Source organism: Salmo salar, chromosome 18 (assembly GCF_965601325.2).
Source record: "Salmo salar chromosome 18, fSalSal1, whole genome shotgun sequence".
In the NCBI taxonomy this organism is placed as follows: domain Eukaryota; kingdom Metazoa; phylum Chordata; class Actinopteri; order Salmoniformes; family Salmonidae; genus Salmo; species Salmo salar.
The window spans coordinates 40,072,501-40,092,385 of NC_138308.1; positions in this window are offsets into that span (position 1 = coordinate 40,072,501).

Sequence of the window (19,885 nt, forward strand, 5' to 3'; positions counted from 1 at the left end):
GACATTACTTAGCTGTTAGTTAGTCTGGTGTATTTGGTGATTTACCTAGCTGTTAGTTAGTCTGGTGTATTTGGTGATTTACCTAGCTGTTAGTTAGTCTTGTGTATTTGGTGATTTACCTAGCTGTTAGTTAGTCTGGTGTATTCAGGACATCACTTAGCTGTTAGTTAGTCTGGTGTATTTGGGACTTTACCTAGCTGTTAGTTAGTCTTGTGTATTTGGTGATTTACCTAGCTGTTAGTTAGTCTGGTGTATTCAGGACATCACTTAGCTGTTAGTTAATCTGGTGTATTTGGGACTTTACCTAGTTGTTAGTTAATCTGGTGTATTTGGGACTTTACCTAGCTGTTAGTTAATCTGGTGTACTTGGGACTTTACCTAGCTGTTAGTTAATCTGGTGTATTTGGGGCTTTACCTAGCTGTTAGTTAATCTGGTGTATTTGGGACTTTACCTAGCTGTTATTTAGTCTTGTGTATTTGGTGATTTACCTAGCTGTTAGTTAGTCTGGTGTATTCAGGACATCACTTAGCTGTTAGTTAATCTGGTGTATTTGGGACTTTACCTAGCTGTTAGTTAGTCTGGTGTATTTGGGACTTTACCTAGTTGTTAGTTAGTCTAGTGTATTTGGGACTTTACCTAGCTGTTAGTTAATCTGGTGTATTTGGGACTTTCCATAGCTGTTAGTTAGTCTGGTATATTCAGGACATTACTTAGCTGTTAGTTAGTCTGGTGTATTTGGTGATTTACCTAGCTGTTAGTTAGTCTGGTGTATTTGGTGATTTACCTAGCTGTTAGTTAGTCTTGTGTATTTGGTGATTTACCTAGCTGTTAGTTAGTCTGGTGTATTCAGGACATTACTTAGCTGTTAGTTAGTCTGGTGTATTTGGGACTTTACCTAGCTGTTAGTTAGTCTTGTGTATTTGGTGATTTACCTAGCTGTTAGTTAGTCTGGTGTATTCAGGACATCACTTAGCTGTTAGTTAATCTGGTGTATTTGGGACTTTACCTAGTTGTTAGTTAATCTGGTGTATTTGGGACTTTACCTAGCTGTTAGTTAATCTGGTGTACTTGGGACTTTACCTAGCTGTTAGTTAATCTGGTGTATTTGGGGCTTTACCTAGCTGTTAGTTAATCTGGTGTACTTGGGACTTTACCTAGCTATTAGTTAATCTGGTGTATTTGGGACTTTACCTAGCTGTTAGTTAGTCGGGTGTATTTGGGACTTTACCTAGCTGTTAGTTAGTCTGGTGTATTTGGAACTTTACCTAGCTGTTAGTTAGTCTGGTGTATTTGGGACTTTACCTAGCTGTTAGTTAGTCTAGTGTATTTGGGACTTTACCTAGCTGTTAGTTAATCTGGTGTATTTTGGACTTTACCTAGCTGTTAGTTAGTCTGGTGTATTTGGGACTTTACCTAGCTGTTAGTTAGTCTAGTGTATTTGGGACTTTACCTAGCTGTTAGTTAATCTGGTGTATTTTGGACTTTACCTAGCTGTTAGTTAGTCTGGTGTATTTGGGACTTTACCTAGCTGTTAGTTAGTCTGGTGTATTTGGGACTTTACCTAGCTGTTAGTTAATCTGGTGTATTTGGGACTTTACCTAGCTATTAGTTAATCTGGTGTATTTGGGACTTTACCTAGCTGTTAGTTAGTCGGGTGTATTTGGGACTTTACCTAGCTGTTAGTTAGTCTGGTGTATTTGGAACTTTACCTAGCTGTTAGTTAGTCTAGTGTATTTGGGACTTTACCTAGCTGTTAGTTAATCTGGTGTATTTTGGACTTTACCTAGCTGTTAGTTAGTCTGGTGTATTTGGGACTTTAGAGCCCGAAGGGTGACTTTTTGATTGGTGGCATTTTTTTTTTACTAATGACTTTTTAATTTATTTTCAGTCTCTATTCTCCCTTGTTACTTTAATTTCAACGTATTGCCTATCAAGCTACAGTTGAAGTCAGAAGTTTACATACACTTAGGTTGGAGTCATTAAAACTCATTTTTCAACAACTCCACAAATTTCTTATTAATAAAATATAGTTTTGGCAAGTCGGTTAGGACATCTACTTTGTGCAAAACACAAGTAATTATTCCAACAATTGTTTACAGACAGATTATTTCACTTAGAATTCACTGTATCACAATTCCAGTGAGTCAGGAGTTTACATACACTAAGTTGACTGTCCCTTAAAACAGCTTGGAAAATTCCAGAAAATGACATCATGGCTTTAGAAGCTTCTGATAGGCTAATTGACATAATTTGATTCAATTGGAGGTGTACCTGTGGATGTATTTCAAGGCCTACCTTCAAACTCAGTGCCTCTTTGCGTGACATCATGGGAAAATCTAAAGTAATCAGCCAAGACCTCAGAAAAAATGTGTAAACCTCCACAATTCTGGTTCATCCTTGGGAGCAATTTCCAAATGCCTGAAGGTACCACGTACATCTGTACAAACAATAGTGTGTAAGTATAAACACCATGGGACCACGCAGCCATCATACCGCTCAATTCTGTCTCCTAGAGATGAACGTACTTTGGTGCGAAAAGTGCAAATCAATCCCAGAACAAAAGCAAAGGACCTTGTGAAGATGCTGGAGGAAACAGGTACAAAAGTATCTATATCCACAATAAAATGAGTCCTATATCAACATTACTTGAAAGGCAGCTCAGCAAGGAAGAAGCCACTGCTCCAAAACCGCCATAAAAAAGCCCGACTACGGTTTGCAACTGCACATGGGACAAAGATCGTACCTTTTGGAGAAATGTCCTCTGGTCTGATGAAACAAAAATAGAAATGTTTGGCCATAATGACCATCATTATGTTTGGAGGAAAAAGGGAGAAGCTTGCAAGCTGAAGAACACCATCCCAACCGTGAAGCAAGGGGGTAGCAGCATCATGTTTTGGGGGTGCTTTGCTGCAGGACTGGTGCAATTCACAAAATCGATGGCATCATGAGGCAGGAAAATTATGTGGATATATTGAAGTAACATCTCAAGACATCAGTCAGGAAGTTAAAGCTTGGTTGCAAATGGGTCTTCCAAATGGACAATGACCCCAAGCGTACTTCCAAAGTTGTGGCAAAATGGCTTAAGGACAACAAAGTCAAGGTATTGGAAAGGCCATCACAAAGGCCTGACCTCAATCCCATGGAAAATGTGTGGGCAGAACTGAAAAAGCATGTGCGAGCAAGGGGGCCTACAAACATGACTCAGGTAGACCAGCTCTGTCAGGAGGAATGGGCCAAAATTCACCCAAGTTATTGTGGGAAGCTTGTGGACGGCTACCTGAAACATTTGACTCAAGTTAAACAATTTAAAGGCAATGCTACCAAATACTAATTGAGTGTATGTGAACGTCTGACCAACTGGGAATGATTGGATGCAAGAAATAAAAGCTGAAATAAATTATTCTCTCTACTATTATTCTGACATTTCACATTCTTAAAATGAAGTGGTGATCCTAACTGACCTAAGACAGGGAATTTTTACTAGTATTAAGTGTCAGGATTTGTGAAAAACTGAGTTTAAATGTATTTGGCAAAGGTGTATGTAAACTTCCGACCTTAACTGTAGATGAATTCTCATCAACTCCTGAATCTTAAATCTTGAAAAAAGTCCCCAAGCCCCTCTCTTATGCCACCGCGAGTGTGGAAGTGTTGCAGAGCTCATCCTCGTTGCATGATCAAGCTACCCACCGGTGACGAGCGGTGCGTTTCAAATGAATAGCACCAGTAGGAGGTTACCGGCATGTGTTGTCTCAAGGACAGGGACAGGGAAGGGGCCAACTGCCGTCCACTGTTTATAAGTAGCAGAACAATTCAAATCAAGTAAAGAATAGGTTGTTTTGACAGCAAAGCCTTGTTAACTAGCTGATTCATCTAGTCTACATTAGAGATGAACACCTGATATATCTAACTAGCTGATTCATCTAGCCTACATTAGAGATGATCAGCTGATATATCTAACTACCTGATTCATCTAGCCTACATTAAAGATGAACAGCTGATATATCTAACTAGCTGATTCATCTAGTCTACATTAGAGATGATCAGCTGATATATCTAACTAGCTGATTCATCTAGTCTACATTATCGATGTTCAGCTGATATATCTAACTAGCTGATTCATCTAGTCTACATTATCGATGATCAGCTGATATATCTAACTACCTGATTCATCTAGTCTACATTAGAGATGAACAGCTGATATATCTAACTAGCTGATTCATCTAGCCTACATTAGAGATAATCAGCTGATATATTTAAGTAGCTGATTCATCTAGTCTACATTAGAGATGAACAGCTGATATATCTAACTAGCTGATTCATCTAGCCTACATTACAGATGAACAGCTGATATATCTAACTAGCTGATTCATCGAGCCTACATTAGAGATGATCAGGTGATATATCTAACTACCTGATTCAGCTAGCCTACATTAGAGAAGAACAGCTGATATATCTAACTAGCTGATTCATCTAGCCTACATTAGAGATGAACAGCTGATATATCTAACTACCTGATTCATCTAGCCTACATTAGAGATGATCAGCTGATATATCTAACTACCTGATTCATCTAGCCTACATTAGAGATGAACATCTAACTAGCTGATTCATCTAGTCTACATTAGAGATGATCAGCTGATATATCTAACTAGCTGATTCATCTAGTCTACATTATCGATGATCAGCTGATATATCTAACTAGCTGATTCATCTAGTCTACATTATCGATGATCAGCTGATATATCTAACTACCTGATTCATCTAGCCTACATTAGAGATGAACAGCTGATATATCTAACTAGCTGATTCATCTAGTCTACATTAGAGATAATCAGCTGATATATTTAAGTAGCTGATTCATCTAGTCTACATTAGAGATGAACAGCTGATATATCTAACTAGCTGATTCATCTAGCCTACATTATCGATGATCAGCTGATATATCTAACTAGCTGATTCATCTAGCCTACATTACAGATGAACAGCTGATATATCTAACTACCTGATTCAGCTAGCCTACATTAGAGATGAACTAGCTGATTCATCTAGCCTACATTAGAGATGAACAGCTGATATATCTAACTACCTGATTCATCTAGCCTACATTAGAGATGAACAGCCGATATATCTAACTAGGTTGATTCATCTAGCCTACATTAAAGATGATCAGCTGATATATCTAACTACCTGATTCAGCGAGCCTACATTATAGATGATCAGCTGATATATCTAACTAGCTGATTAATCTAGCCTACACTAGAGATGAACAGCTGATATATCTAACTAGCTGATTCATCTAGCCTACATTAGAGATGAACACCTGATATATCTAACTAGCTGATTCATCTAGCCTACATTAGAGATGATCAGCTGATATATCTAACTACCTGATTCATCTAGCCTACATTAAAGATGAACAGCTGATATATCTAACTAGCTGATTCATCTAGTCTACATTAGAGATGATCAGCTGATATATCTAACTAGCTGATTCATCTAGTCTACATTATCGATGTTCAGCTGATATATCTAACTAGCTGATTCATCTAGTCTACATTATCGATGATCAGCTGATATATCTAACTACCTGATTCATCTAGCCTACATTAGAGATGAACAGCTGATATATCTAACTAGCTGATTCATCTAGCCTACATTAGAGATAATCAGCTGATATATTTAAGTAGCTGATTCATCTAGTCTACATTAGAGATGAACAGCTGATATATCTAACTAGCTGATTCATCTAGCCTACATTACAGATGAACAGCTGATATATCTAACTAGCTGATTCATCGAGCCTACATTAGAGATGATCAGCTGATATATCTAACTACCTGATTCAGCTAGCCTACATTAGAGATGAACAGCTGATATATCTAACTAGCTGATTCATCTAGCCTACATTAGAGATGAACAGCTGATATATCTAACTACCTGATTCATCTAGCCTACATTAGAGATGATCAGCTGATATATCTAACTACCTGATTCATCTAGCCTACATTAGAGATGAACATCTAACTAGCTGATTCATCTAGTCTACATTAGAGATGATCAGCTGATATATCTAACTAGCTGATTCATCTAGTCTACATTATCGATGATCAGCTGATATATCTAACTAGCTGATTCATCTAGTCTACATTATCGATGATCAGCTGATATATCTAACTACCTGATTCATCTAGCCTACATTAGAGATGAACAGCTGATATATCTAACTAGCTGATTCATCTAGTCTACATTTGAGATAATCAGCTGATATATTTAAGTAGCTGATTCATCTAGTCTACATTAGAGATGAACAGCTGATATATCTAACTAGCTGATTCATCTAGCCTACATTATCGATGATCAGCTGATATATCTAACTAGCTGATTCATCTAGCCTACATTACAGATGAACAGCTGATATATCTAACTACCTGATTCAGCTAGCCTACATTAGAGATGAACTAGCTGATTCATCTAGCCTACATTAGAGATGAACAGCTGATATATCTAACTACCTGATTCATCTAGCCTACATTAGAGATGAACAGCCGATATATCTAACTAGGTTGATTCATCTAGCCTACATTAAAGATGATCAGCTGATATATCTAACTACCTGATTCAGCGAGCCTACATTATAGATGATCAGCTGATATATCTAACTAGCTGATTAATCTAGCCTACACTAGAGATGAACAGCTGATATATCTAACTAGCTGATTCATCTAGCCTACATTAGAGATGAACACCTGATATATCTAACTAGCTGATTCATCTAGCCTACATTAGAGATGATCAGCTGATATATCTAACTACCTGATTCATCTAGCCTACATTAAAGATGAACAGCTGATATATCTAACTAGCTGATTCATCTAGTCTACATTAGAGATGATCAGCTGATATATCTAACTAGCTGATTCATCTAGTCTACATTATCGATGTTCAGCTGATATATCTAACTAGCTGATTCATCTAGTCTACATTATCGATGATCAGCTGATATATCTAACTACCTGATTCATCTAGCCTACATTAGAGATGAACAGCTGATATATCTAACTAGCTGATTCATCTAGCCTACATTAGAGATAATCAGCTGATATATTTAAGTAGCTGATTCATCTAGTCTACATTAGAGATGAACAGCTGATATATCTAACTAGCTGATTCATCTAGCCTACATTACAGATGAACAGCTGATATATCTAACTAGCTGATTCATCGAGCCTACATTAGAGATGATCCGCTGATATATCTAACTACCTGATTCAGCTAGCCTACATTAGAGATGAACAGCTGATATATCTAACTAGCTGATTCATCTAGCCTACATTAGAGATGAACAGCTGATATATCTAACTACCTGATTCATCTAGCCTACATTAGAGATGATCAGCTGATATATCTAACTACCTGATTCATCTAGCCTACATTAGAGATGAACATCTAACTAGCTGATTCATCTAGTCTACATTAGAGATGATCAGCTGATATATCTAACTAGCTGATTCATCTAGTCTACATTATCGATGATCAGCTGATATATCTAACTAGCTGATTCATCTAGTCTACATTATCGATGATCAGCTGATATATCTAACTACCTGATTCATCTAGCCTACATTAGAGATGAACAGCTGATATATCTAACTAGCTGATTCATCTAGTCTACATTAGAGATAATCAGCTGATATATTTAAGTAGCTGATTCATCTAGTCTACATTAGAGATGAACAGCTGATATATCTAACTAGCTGATTCATCTAGCCTACATTATCGATGATCAGCTGATATATCTAACTAGCTGATTCATCTAGCCTACATTACAGATGAACAGCTGATATATCTAACTACCTGATTCAGCTAGCCTACATTAGAGATGAACTAGCTGATTCATCTAGCCTACATTAGAGATGAACAGCTGATATATCTAACTACCTGATTCATCTAGCCTACATTAGAGAGGAACAGCCGATATATCTAACTAGGTTGATTCATCTAGCCTACATTAGAGATGATCAGCTGATATATCTAACTACCTGATTCAGCGAGCCTACATTATAGATGATCAGCTGATATATCTAACTAGCTGATTAATCTAGCCTACACTAGAGATGAACAGCTGATATATCTAACTAGCTGATTCATCTAGCCTACATTAGAGATGATCAGCTGATACATCTAACTAGCAGATTCATCTAGCCTACACTAGAGATGATCAGCTGATATATCTAACTAGCAGATTCATCTAGCCTACACTAGAGATGAACAGCTGATATATCTAACTAGCTGATTCATCTAGCCTACATTAGAGATGAACAGCTGATATAACTAACTAGCTGATTCATCTAGCCTACATTAGAGATGAACAGCTGATATATCTAACTACCTAATTCATCTAGCCTACACTAGAGATGAACAGCTGATATAGCTAACTAGCTGATTCATCTAGCCTACATTAGAGATGAACAGCTGATATAGCTAACTAGCTGATCCATCTAGCCTACATTAGAGATGAACAGCTGATATAACTAACTAGCTGATTCATCTAGCCTACATTAGAGATGAACAGCTGATATATCTAACTAGCTAATTCATCTATCTTACACTAGAGATGATCAGCTGACATAGCTAACTAGCTGATTCATCTAGCCTACACTAGAGATGAACAGCTGATATATCTAACTAGCTGATTCATCTAGCCTACATTAGAGATGAACAGCTGATATATCTAACTACCTGATTCATCTAGCCTACATTAGAGATGAACAGCTGATATATCTAACTAGCTGATTCATCTAGCCTACATTACACATGAACAGCTGATATATCTAACTAGCTGATTCATCTAGCCTACATTAGAGATGAACAGCTGATATATCTAACTAGCTGATTCATCTAGCCTACATTACACATGAACAGCTGATTTATCTAACTAGCTGATTCATCTAGCCTACATTAGAGATGATCAGCTGATATATTTAAGTAGCTGATTCAGCTAGCCTACATTATCGATGATCAGCTGATATATCTAACTAGCTGATTCATCTAGTCTACATTATCGATGATCAGCTGATATATCTAACTACCTGATTCATCTAGCCTACATTAGAGATGAACAGCTGATATATCTAACTAGCTGATTCATCTAGTCTACATTAGAGATAATCAGCTGATATATTTAAGTAGCTGATTCATCTAGCCTACATTATCGATGAACAGCTGATATATCTAACTAGCTGATTCATCTAGCCTACATTAGAGATGAACAGCTGATATATCTAACTAGCTGATTCATCTAGCCTACATTAGAGATGAACCACTGATATATCTAACTAGCTGATTCATCTAGCCTACATTACACATGAACAGCTGATATATCTAACTAGCTGATTCATCTAGCCTACATTACACATGAACAGCTGATATATCTAACTAGCTGATTCATCTAGTCTACATTAGACATGAACAGCTGATATATCTAACTAGCTGATTCATCTAGCCTACATTAGAGATGAACAGCTGATATATCTAACTAGCTGATTCATCTAGTCTACATTAAAGCTGAACAGCTGATATATCTAACTAGCTGATTCATCTAGCCTACATTATCGATGATCAGCTGATATATCTAACTAGCTGATTCATCTAGCCTACATTAGAGATGATCAGCTGATATATTTAAGTTGCTGATTCATCTAGTCTACATTAGAGATGAACAGCTGATATATCTAACTAGCTGATTCATCTAGCCTACATTATCGATGATCAGCTGATATATCTAACTAGCTGATTCATCTAGCCTACATTATCGATGATCAGCTGATATATCTAACTAGCTGATTCATCTAGCCTACATTACAGATGAACAGCTGATATATCTAACTACCTGATTCAGCTAGCCTACATTAGAGATGAACAGCTGATATATCTAACTACCTGATTCATCTAGCCTACACTAGAGATGAACAGCTGATATATCTAACTTGCAGATTCATCTAGCCTACATTAGAGATGAACAGCTGATATATCTAACTACCTGATTCATCTAGCCTACATTAGAGATGAACAGCTGATATATCTAACTAGCTGATTCATCTAGCCTACATTAGAGATGAACAGCTGATATATCTAACTAGCTGATTCATCTAGCCTACATTACACATGAACAGCTGATATATCTAACTAGCTGATTCATCTAGCCTACATTACACATGAACAGCTGATATATCTAACTAGCTGATTCATCTAGTCTACATTAGAGATGAACAGCTGATATATCTAACTACCTCATTCAGCTAGCCTACATTAGAGATGAACAGCTGATATATCTAACTAGCTGATTCATCTAGCCTACATTAGAGATGAACAGCTGATATATCTAACTACCTGATTATTCTAGCCTACATTAGAGATGATCAGCTGATATATCTAACTAGCTGATTCATCTAGCCTACACTAGAGATGAACAGCTGATATGGCTAACTAGCTGATTCATCTAGCCTACATTAGAGATGAACAGCTGATATATCTAACTACCTGATTCATCTAGCCTACATTAGAGATGAACAGCTGATATATCTAACTAGCTGATTCATCTAGCCTACATTAGAGATGAACAGCTGATATATCTAACTACCTGATTCATCTAGCCTACATTAGAGATGAACAGCTGATATATCTAACTAGCTGATTCATCTAGCCTACATTACACATGAACAGCTGATATATCTAACTAGCTGATTCATCTAGCCTACATTAGAGATGAACAGCTGATATATCTAACTAGCTGATTCATCTAGCCTACATTACACATGAACAGCTGATATATCTAACTAGCTGATTCATCTAGCCTACATTAGAGATGAACAGCTGATATATCTAACTAGCTGATTCATCTAGCCTACATTAGAGATGAACCACTGATATATCTAACTAGCTGATTCATCTAGCCTACATTACACATGAACAGCTGATATATCTAACTAGCTGATTCATCTAGCCTACATTACACATGAACAGCTGATATATCTAACTAGCTGATTCATCTAGTCTACATTAGACATGAACAGCTGATATATCTAACTAGCTGATTCATCTAGCCTACATTAGAGATGAACAGCTGATATATCTAACTAGCTGATTCATCTAGTCTACATTAAAGCTGAACAGCTGATATATCTAACTAGCTGATTCATCTAGCCTACATTATCGATGATCAGCTGATATATCTAACTAGCTGATTCATCTAGCCTACATTAGAGATGATCAGCTGATATATTTAAGTTGCTGATTCATCTAGTCTACATTAGAGATGAACAGCTGATATATCTAACTAGCTGATTCATCTAGCCTACATTATCGATGATCAGCTGATATATCTAACTAGCTGATTCATCTAGCCTACATTATCGATGATCAGCTGATATATCTAACTAGCTGATTCATCTAGCCTACATTACAGATGAACAGCTGATATATCTAACTACCTGATTCAGCTAGCCTACATTAGAGATGAACAGCTGATATATCTAACTACCTGATTCATCTAGCCTACACTAGAGATGAACAGCTGATATATCTAACTTGCAGATTCATCTAGCCTACATTAGAGATGAACAGCTGATATATCTAACTACCTGATTCATCTAGCCTACATTAGAGATGAACAGCTGATATATCTAACTAGCTGATTCATCTAGCCTACATTAGAGATGAACAGCTGATATATCTAACTAGCTGATTCATCTAGCCTACATTACACATGAACAGCTGATATATCTAACTAGCTGATTCATCTAGCCTACATTACACATGAACAGCTGATATATCTAACTAGCTGATTCATCTAGTCTACATTAGAGATGAACAGCTGATATATCTAACTACCTCATTCAGCTAGCCTACATTAGAGATGAACAGCTGATATATCTAACTAGCTGATTCATCTAGCCTACATTAGAGATGAACAGCTGATATATCTAACTACCTGATTATTCTAGCCTACATTAGAGATGATCAGCTGATATATCTAACTAGCTGATTCATCTAGCCTACACTAGAGATGAACAGCTGATATGGCTAACTAGCTGATTCATCTAGCCTACATTAGAGATGAACAGCTGATATATCTAACTACCTGATTCATCTAGCCTACATTAGAGATGAACAGCTGATATATCTAACTAGCTGATTCATCTAGCCTACATTAGAGATGAACAGCTGATATATCTAACTACCTGATTCATCTAGCCTACATTAGAGATGAACAGCTGATATATCTAACTAGCTGATTCATCTAGCCTACATTACACATGAACAGCTGATATATCTAACTAGCTGATTCATCTAGCCTACATTAGAGATGAACAGCTGATATATCTAACTAGCTGATTCATCTAGCCTACATTACACATGAACAGCTGATATATCTAACTAGCTGATTCATCTAGCCTACATTAGAGATGATCAGCTGATATATTTAAGTAGCTGATTCATCTAGTCTACATTAGAGATGAACAGCTGATATATCTAACTAGCTGATTCATCTAGCCTACATTATCGATGATCAGCTGATATATCTAACTAGCTGATTCATCTAGCCTACATTACAGATGAAAAGCTGATATATCTAACTAGCTGATTCATCGAGCCTACATTAGAGATGATCAGCTGATATATCTAACTACCTGATTCAGCTAGCTTACATTAGAGATGAACAGCTGATATATCTAACTAGCTGATTCATCTAGCCTACATTAGAGATGAACAGCTGATATATCTTACTACCTGATTCATCGAGCCTACATTAGAGATGATCAGCTGATATATCTAACTAGCTGATTCATCTAGTCTACATTAGAGATGAACAGCTGATATATCTAACTAGCTGATTCATCTAGCTTACATTACAGATGAACAGCTGATATATCTAACTACCTGATTCAGCTAGCCTACATTAGAGATGAACAGCTGATATATCTAACTACCTGATTCATCTAGCCTACATTAGAGATGATCAGCTGATATATCTAACTAGCTGATTCATCTAGTCTACATTAGAGATGAACAGCTGATATATCTAACTAGCTGATTCATCTAGCCTACATTATCGATGATCAGCTGATATATTTAACAAGCTGATTCATCTAGCCTATATTACAGATGAACAGCTGATATATCTAACTAGCTGATTCATCGAGCCTACATTAGAGATGATCAACTGATATATCTAACTACCTGATTCAGCTAGCCTACATTATCGATGATCAGCTGATATATCTAACTAGCTGATTCATCTAGCCTACATTAGAGATGATCAGCTGATATATTTAAGTAGCTGATTCATCTAGTCTACATTAGAGATGAACAGCTGATATAGGTAACTAGCTGATTCATCTAGTCTACACTAGAGATGAACAGCTGATATATCTAACTTGCTGATTCATCTAGCCTACATTAGAGATGAACAGATGATATATCTAACTACCTGATTCATCGAGCCTACATTAGAGATGATCAGCTGATATATCTAACTAGCTGATTCATCTAGCCTACATTACACATGAACAGCTGATATATCTAACTAGCTGATTCTGCTAGCCTACATTACACATGAACAGCTGATATATCTAACTAGCTGATTCATCTAGCCTACATTAGAGATGATCAGCTGATATATCTAACTAGCAGATTCATCTAGCCTACACTAGAGATGATCAGCTGATATATCTAACTAGCAGATTAATCTAGCCTACACTAGAGATGAACAGCTGATATATCTAACTAGCTGATTGATCTAGCCTACATTAGAGATGAACAGCTGATATAACTAACTAGCTGATTCATCTAGCCTACATTAGAGATGAACAGCTGATATATCTAACTAGCTAATTCATCTAGCCTACACTAGAGATGAACAGCTGATATAGCTAACTAGCTGATTCATCTAGCCTACATTAGAGATGAACAGCTGATATAGCTAACTAGCTGATCCATCTAGCCTACATTAGAGATGAACAGCTGATATAACTAACTAGCTGATTCATCTAGCCTACATTAGAGATGAACAGCTGATATATCTAACTAGCTAATTTATCTAGCCTACACTGGAGATGATCAGCTGCATAGCTAACTAGCTGATTCATCTAGCCTACACTAGAGATGAACAGCTGATATATCTAACTTGCAGATTCATCTAGCCTACATTAGAGATGAACAGCTGATATATCTAACTACCTGATTCATCTAGCCTACATTAGAGATGAACAGCTGATATATCTAACTAGCTGATTCATCTAGCCTACATTAGAGATGAACAGCTGATATATCTAACTAGCTGATTCATCTAGCCTACATTACACATGAACAGCTGATATATCTAACTAGCTGATTCATCTAGCCTACATTACACATGAACAGCTGATATATCTAACTAGCTGATTCATCTAGTCTACATTAGAGATGAACAGCTGATATATCTAACTACCTCATTCAGCTAGCCTACATTAGAGATGAACAGCTGATATATCTAACTAGCTGATTCATCTAGCCTACATTAGAGATGAACAGCTGATATATCTAACTACCTGATTCATCTAGCCTACATTAGAGATGATCAGCTGATATATCTAACTAGCTGATTCATCTAGCCTACACTAGAGATGAACAGCTGATATGGCTAACTAGCTGATTCATCTAGCCTACATTAGAGATGAACAGCTGATATATCTAACTACCTGATTCATCTAGCCTACATTAGAGATGAACAGCTGATATATCTAACTAGCTGATTCATCTAGCCTACATTAGAGATGAACAGCTGATATATCTAACTACCTGATTCATCTAGCCTACATTAGAGATGAACAGCTGATATATCTAACTAGCTGATTCATCTAGCCTACATTACACATGAACAGCTGATATATCTAACTAGCTGATTCATCTAGCCTACATTAGAGATGAACAGCTGATATATCTAACTAGCTGATTCATCTAGCCTACATTACACATGAACAGCTGATATATCTAACTAGCTGATTCATCTAGCCTACATTAGAGATGATCAGCTGATATATTTAAGTAGCTGATTCATCTAGTCTACATTAGAGATGAACAGCTGATATATCTAACTAGCTGATTCATCTAGCCTACATTATCGATGATCAGCTGATATATCTAACTAGCTGATTCATCTAGCCTACATTACAGATGAAAAGCTGATATATCTAACTAGCTGATTCATCGAGCCTACATTAGAGATGATCAGCTGATATATCTAACTACCTGATTCAGCTAGCCTACATTAGAGATGAACAGCTGATATATCTAACTAGCTGATTCACCTAGCCTACATTAGAGATGAACAGCTGATATATCTTACTACCTGATTCATCTAGCCTACATTAGAGATGATCAGCTGATATATCTAACTAGCTGATTCATCTAGTCTACATTAGAGATGAACAGCTGATATATCTAACTAGCTGATTCATCTAGCCTACATTATCGATGATCAGCTGATATATCTAACTAGCTGATTCTTCTAGCCTACATTAGAGATGATCAGCTGATATATCTAACTACCTGATTCATCTAGCCTACATTAGAGATGATCAGCTGATATATCTGACTAGCTGATTCATCTAGCCTACACTAGAGATGAACAGCTGATATGGCTAACTAGCTGATTCATCTAGCCTACATTAGAGATGAACAGCTGATATATCTAACTACCTGATTCATCTAGCCTACATTAGAGATGAACAGCTGATATATCTAACTAGCTGATTCATCTAGCCTACATTACACATGAACAGCTGATATATCTAACTAGCTGATTCATCTAGTCTACATTAGAGATGAACAGCTGATATATCTAACTAGCTGATTCATCTAGCCTACATTAGAGATGAACAGCTGATATATCTAACTAGCTGATTCATCTAGTCTACATTAGAGATGAACAGCTGATATATCTAACTAGCTGATTCATCTAGCCTACATTATCGATGATCAGCTGATATATCTAACTAGCTGATTCATCTAGCCTACATTAGAGATGATCAGCTGATATATTTAAGTAGCTGATTCATCTAGTCTACATTAGAGATGAACAGCTGATATATCTAACTAGCTGATTCATCTAGCCTACATTATCGATGATCAGCTGATATAACTAACTAGCTGATTCATCTAGCCTACATTACAGATGAACAGCTGATATATCTAACTAGCTGATTCATCGAGCCTACATTAGAGATGATCAGCTGATATATCTAACTACCTGATTCAGCTAGCCTACATTAGAGATGAACAGCTGATATATCTAAGTAGCTGATTCATCTAGCCTACATTAGAGATGAACAGCTGATATATCTAACTACCTGATTCATCAAGCCTACATTAGAGATGATCAGCTGATATATCTAACTAGCTGATTCATCTAGTCTACATTAGAGATGAACAGCTGATATATCTAACTAGCTGATTCATCTAGCCTACATTATCGATGATCAGCTGATATATCTAACTAGCTGATTCATCTAGCCTACATTACAGATGAACAGCTGATATATCTAACTAGCTGATTCATCGAGCCTACATTAGAGATGATCAGCTGATATATCTAACTACCTGATTCATCTAGCCTACATTAGAGATGAACAGCTGATATATCTAACTAGCTGATTCATCTAGCCTACATTACACATGAACAGCTGATATATCTAACTAGCTGATTCATCTAGCCTACATTACACATGAACAGCTGATATATCTAACTAGCTGATTCATCTAGTCTACATTAGAGATGAACAGCTGATATATCTAACTACCTGATTCAGCTAGCCTACATTAGAGATGAACAGCTGATATATCTAACTAGCTGATTCATCTAGCCTACATTAGAGATGAACAGCTGATATATCTAACTACCTGATTCATCTAGCCTACATTAGAGATGATCAGCTGATATATCTAACTAGCTTATTCATCTAGCCTACACTAGAGATGAACAGCTGATATGGCTAACTAGCTGATTCATCTAGCCTACATTAGAGATGAACAGCTGATATATCTAACTACCTGATTCATCTAGCCTACATTAGAGATGAACAGCTGATATATCTAACTAGCTGATTCATCTAGCCTACATTAGAGATGAACAGCTGATATATCTAACTACCTGATTCATCTAGCCTACATTAGAGATGAACAGCTGATATATCTAACTAGCTGATTCATCTAGCCTACATTACACATGAACAGCTGATATATCTAACTAGCTGATTCATCTAGCCTACATTAGAGATGAACAGCTGATATATCTAACTAGCTGATTCATCTAGCCTACATTACACATGAACAGCTGATATATCTAACTAGCTGATTCATCTACGCTACATTAGAGATGATCAGCTGATATATTTAAGTAGCTGATTCATCTAGTCTACATTAGAGATGAACAGCTGATATATCTAACTAGCTGATTCATCTAGCCTACATTATCGATGATCAGCTGATATATCTAACTACCTGATTCAGCTAGCCTACATTAGAGATGAACAGCTGATATATCTAACTAGCTGAGTCATCTTGCCTACATTAGAGATGAACAGCTGATATATCTAACTACCTGATTCATCTAGCCTACATTAGAGATGATCAGCTGATATATCTAACTAGCTGATTCATCTAGTCTACATTAGAGATGAACAGCTGATATATCTAACTAGCTGATTCATCTAGCCTACATTATCGATGAACAGCTGATATATCTAACTAGCTGATTCATCTAGCCTACATTATCGATGATCAGCTGATATATCTAACTAGCTGATTCATCTAGCCTACATTAGAGATGAACAGCTGATATATCTAACTACCTGATTCATCGAGCCTACATTAGACATGATCAGCTGATATATCTAACTACCTGATTCATCTAGCCTACATTAGAGATGATCAGCTGATATATCTGACTAGCTGATTCATCTAGCCTACACTAGAGATGAAAAGCTGATATGGCTAACTAGCTGATTCATCTAGCCTACATTAGAGATGAACAGCTGATATATCTAACTACCTGATTCATCTAGCCTACATTAGAGATGAACAGCTGATATATCTAACTAGCTGATTCATCTAGCCTACATTAGAGATGAACAGCTGATATATCTAAATACCTGATTCATCTAGCCTACATTAGAGATGAACAGCTGATATATCTAACTACCTGATTCATCTAGCCTACATTACACATGAACAGCTGATATATCTAACTAGCTGATTCATCTAGCCTACATTAGAGATGAACCGCTGATATATCTAACTAGCTGATTCATCTAGCCTACATTACACATGAACAGCTGATATATCTAACTAGCTGATTCATCTAGCCTACATTACACATGAACAGCTGATATATCTAACTAGCTGATTCATCTAGTCTACATTAGAGATGAACAGCTGATATATCTAACTAGCTGATTCATCTAGCCTACATTAGAGATGAACAGCTGATATATCTAACTAGCTGATTCATCTAGTCTACATTAGAGATGAACAGCTGATATATCTAACTAGCTGATTCATCTAGCCTACATTAGAGATGAACAGCTGATATATCTAACTACCTGATTCATCAAGCCTACATTAGAGATGATCAGCTGATATATCTAACTAGCTGATTCATCTAGTCTACATTAGAGATGAACAGCTGATATATCTAACTAGCTGATTCATCTAGCCTACATTATCGATGATCAGCTGATATATCTAACTAGCTGATTCATCTAGCCTACATTACAGATGAACAGCTGATATATCTAACTAGCTGATTCATCGAGCCTACATTAGAGATGATCAGCTGATATATCTAACTACCTGATTCATCTAGCCTACATTAGAGATGAACAGCTGATATATCTAACTAGCTGATTCATCTAGCCTACATTACACATGAACAGCTGATATATCTAACTAGCTGATTCATCTAGCCTACATTACACATGAACAGCTGATATATCTAACTAGCTGATTCATCTAGTCTACATTAGAGATGAACAGCTGATATATCTAACTAGCTGATTCATCTAGCCTACATTACACATGAACAGCTGATATATCTAACTAGCTGATTCATCTAGCCTACATTAGAGATGATCAGCTGATATATTTAAGTAGCTGATTCATCTAGTCTACATTAGAGATGAACAGCTGATATATCTAACTAGCTGATTCATCTAGCCTACATTATCGATGATCAGCTGATATATCTAACTAGCTGATTCATCTAGCCTACATTACAGATGAAAAGCTGATATATCTAACTAGCTGATTCATCGAGCCTACATTAGAGATGATCAGCTGATATATCTAACTACCTGATTCAGCTAGCCTACATTAGAGATGAACAGCTGATATATCTAACTAGCTGATTCACCTAGCCTACATTAGAGATGAACAGCTGATATATCTTACTACCTGATTCATCTAGCCTACATTAGAGATGATCAGCTGATATATCTAACTAGCTGATTCATCTAGTCTACATTAGAGATGAACAGCTGATATATCTAACTAGCTGATTCATCTAGCCTACATTATCGATGATCAGCTGATATATCTAACTAGCTGATTCTTCTAGCCTACATTAGAGATGATCAGCTGATATATCTAACTACCTGATTCATCTAGCCTACATTAGAGATGATCAGCTGATATATCTGACTAGCTGATTCATCTAGCCTACACTAGAGATGAACAGCTGATATGGCTAACTAGCTGATTCATCTAGCCTACATTAGAGATGAACAGCTGATATATCTAACTACCTGATTCATCTAGCCTACATTAGAGATGAACAGCTGATATATCTAA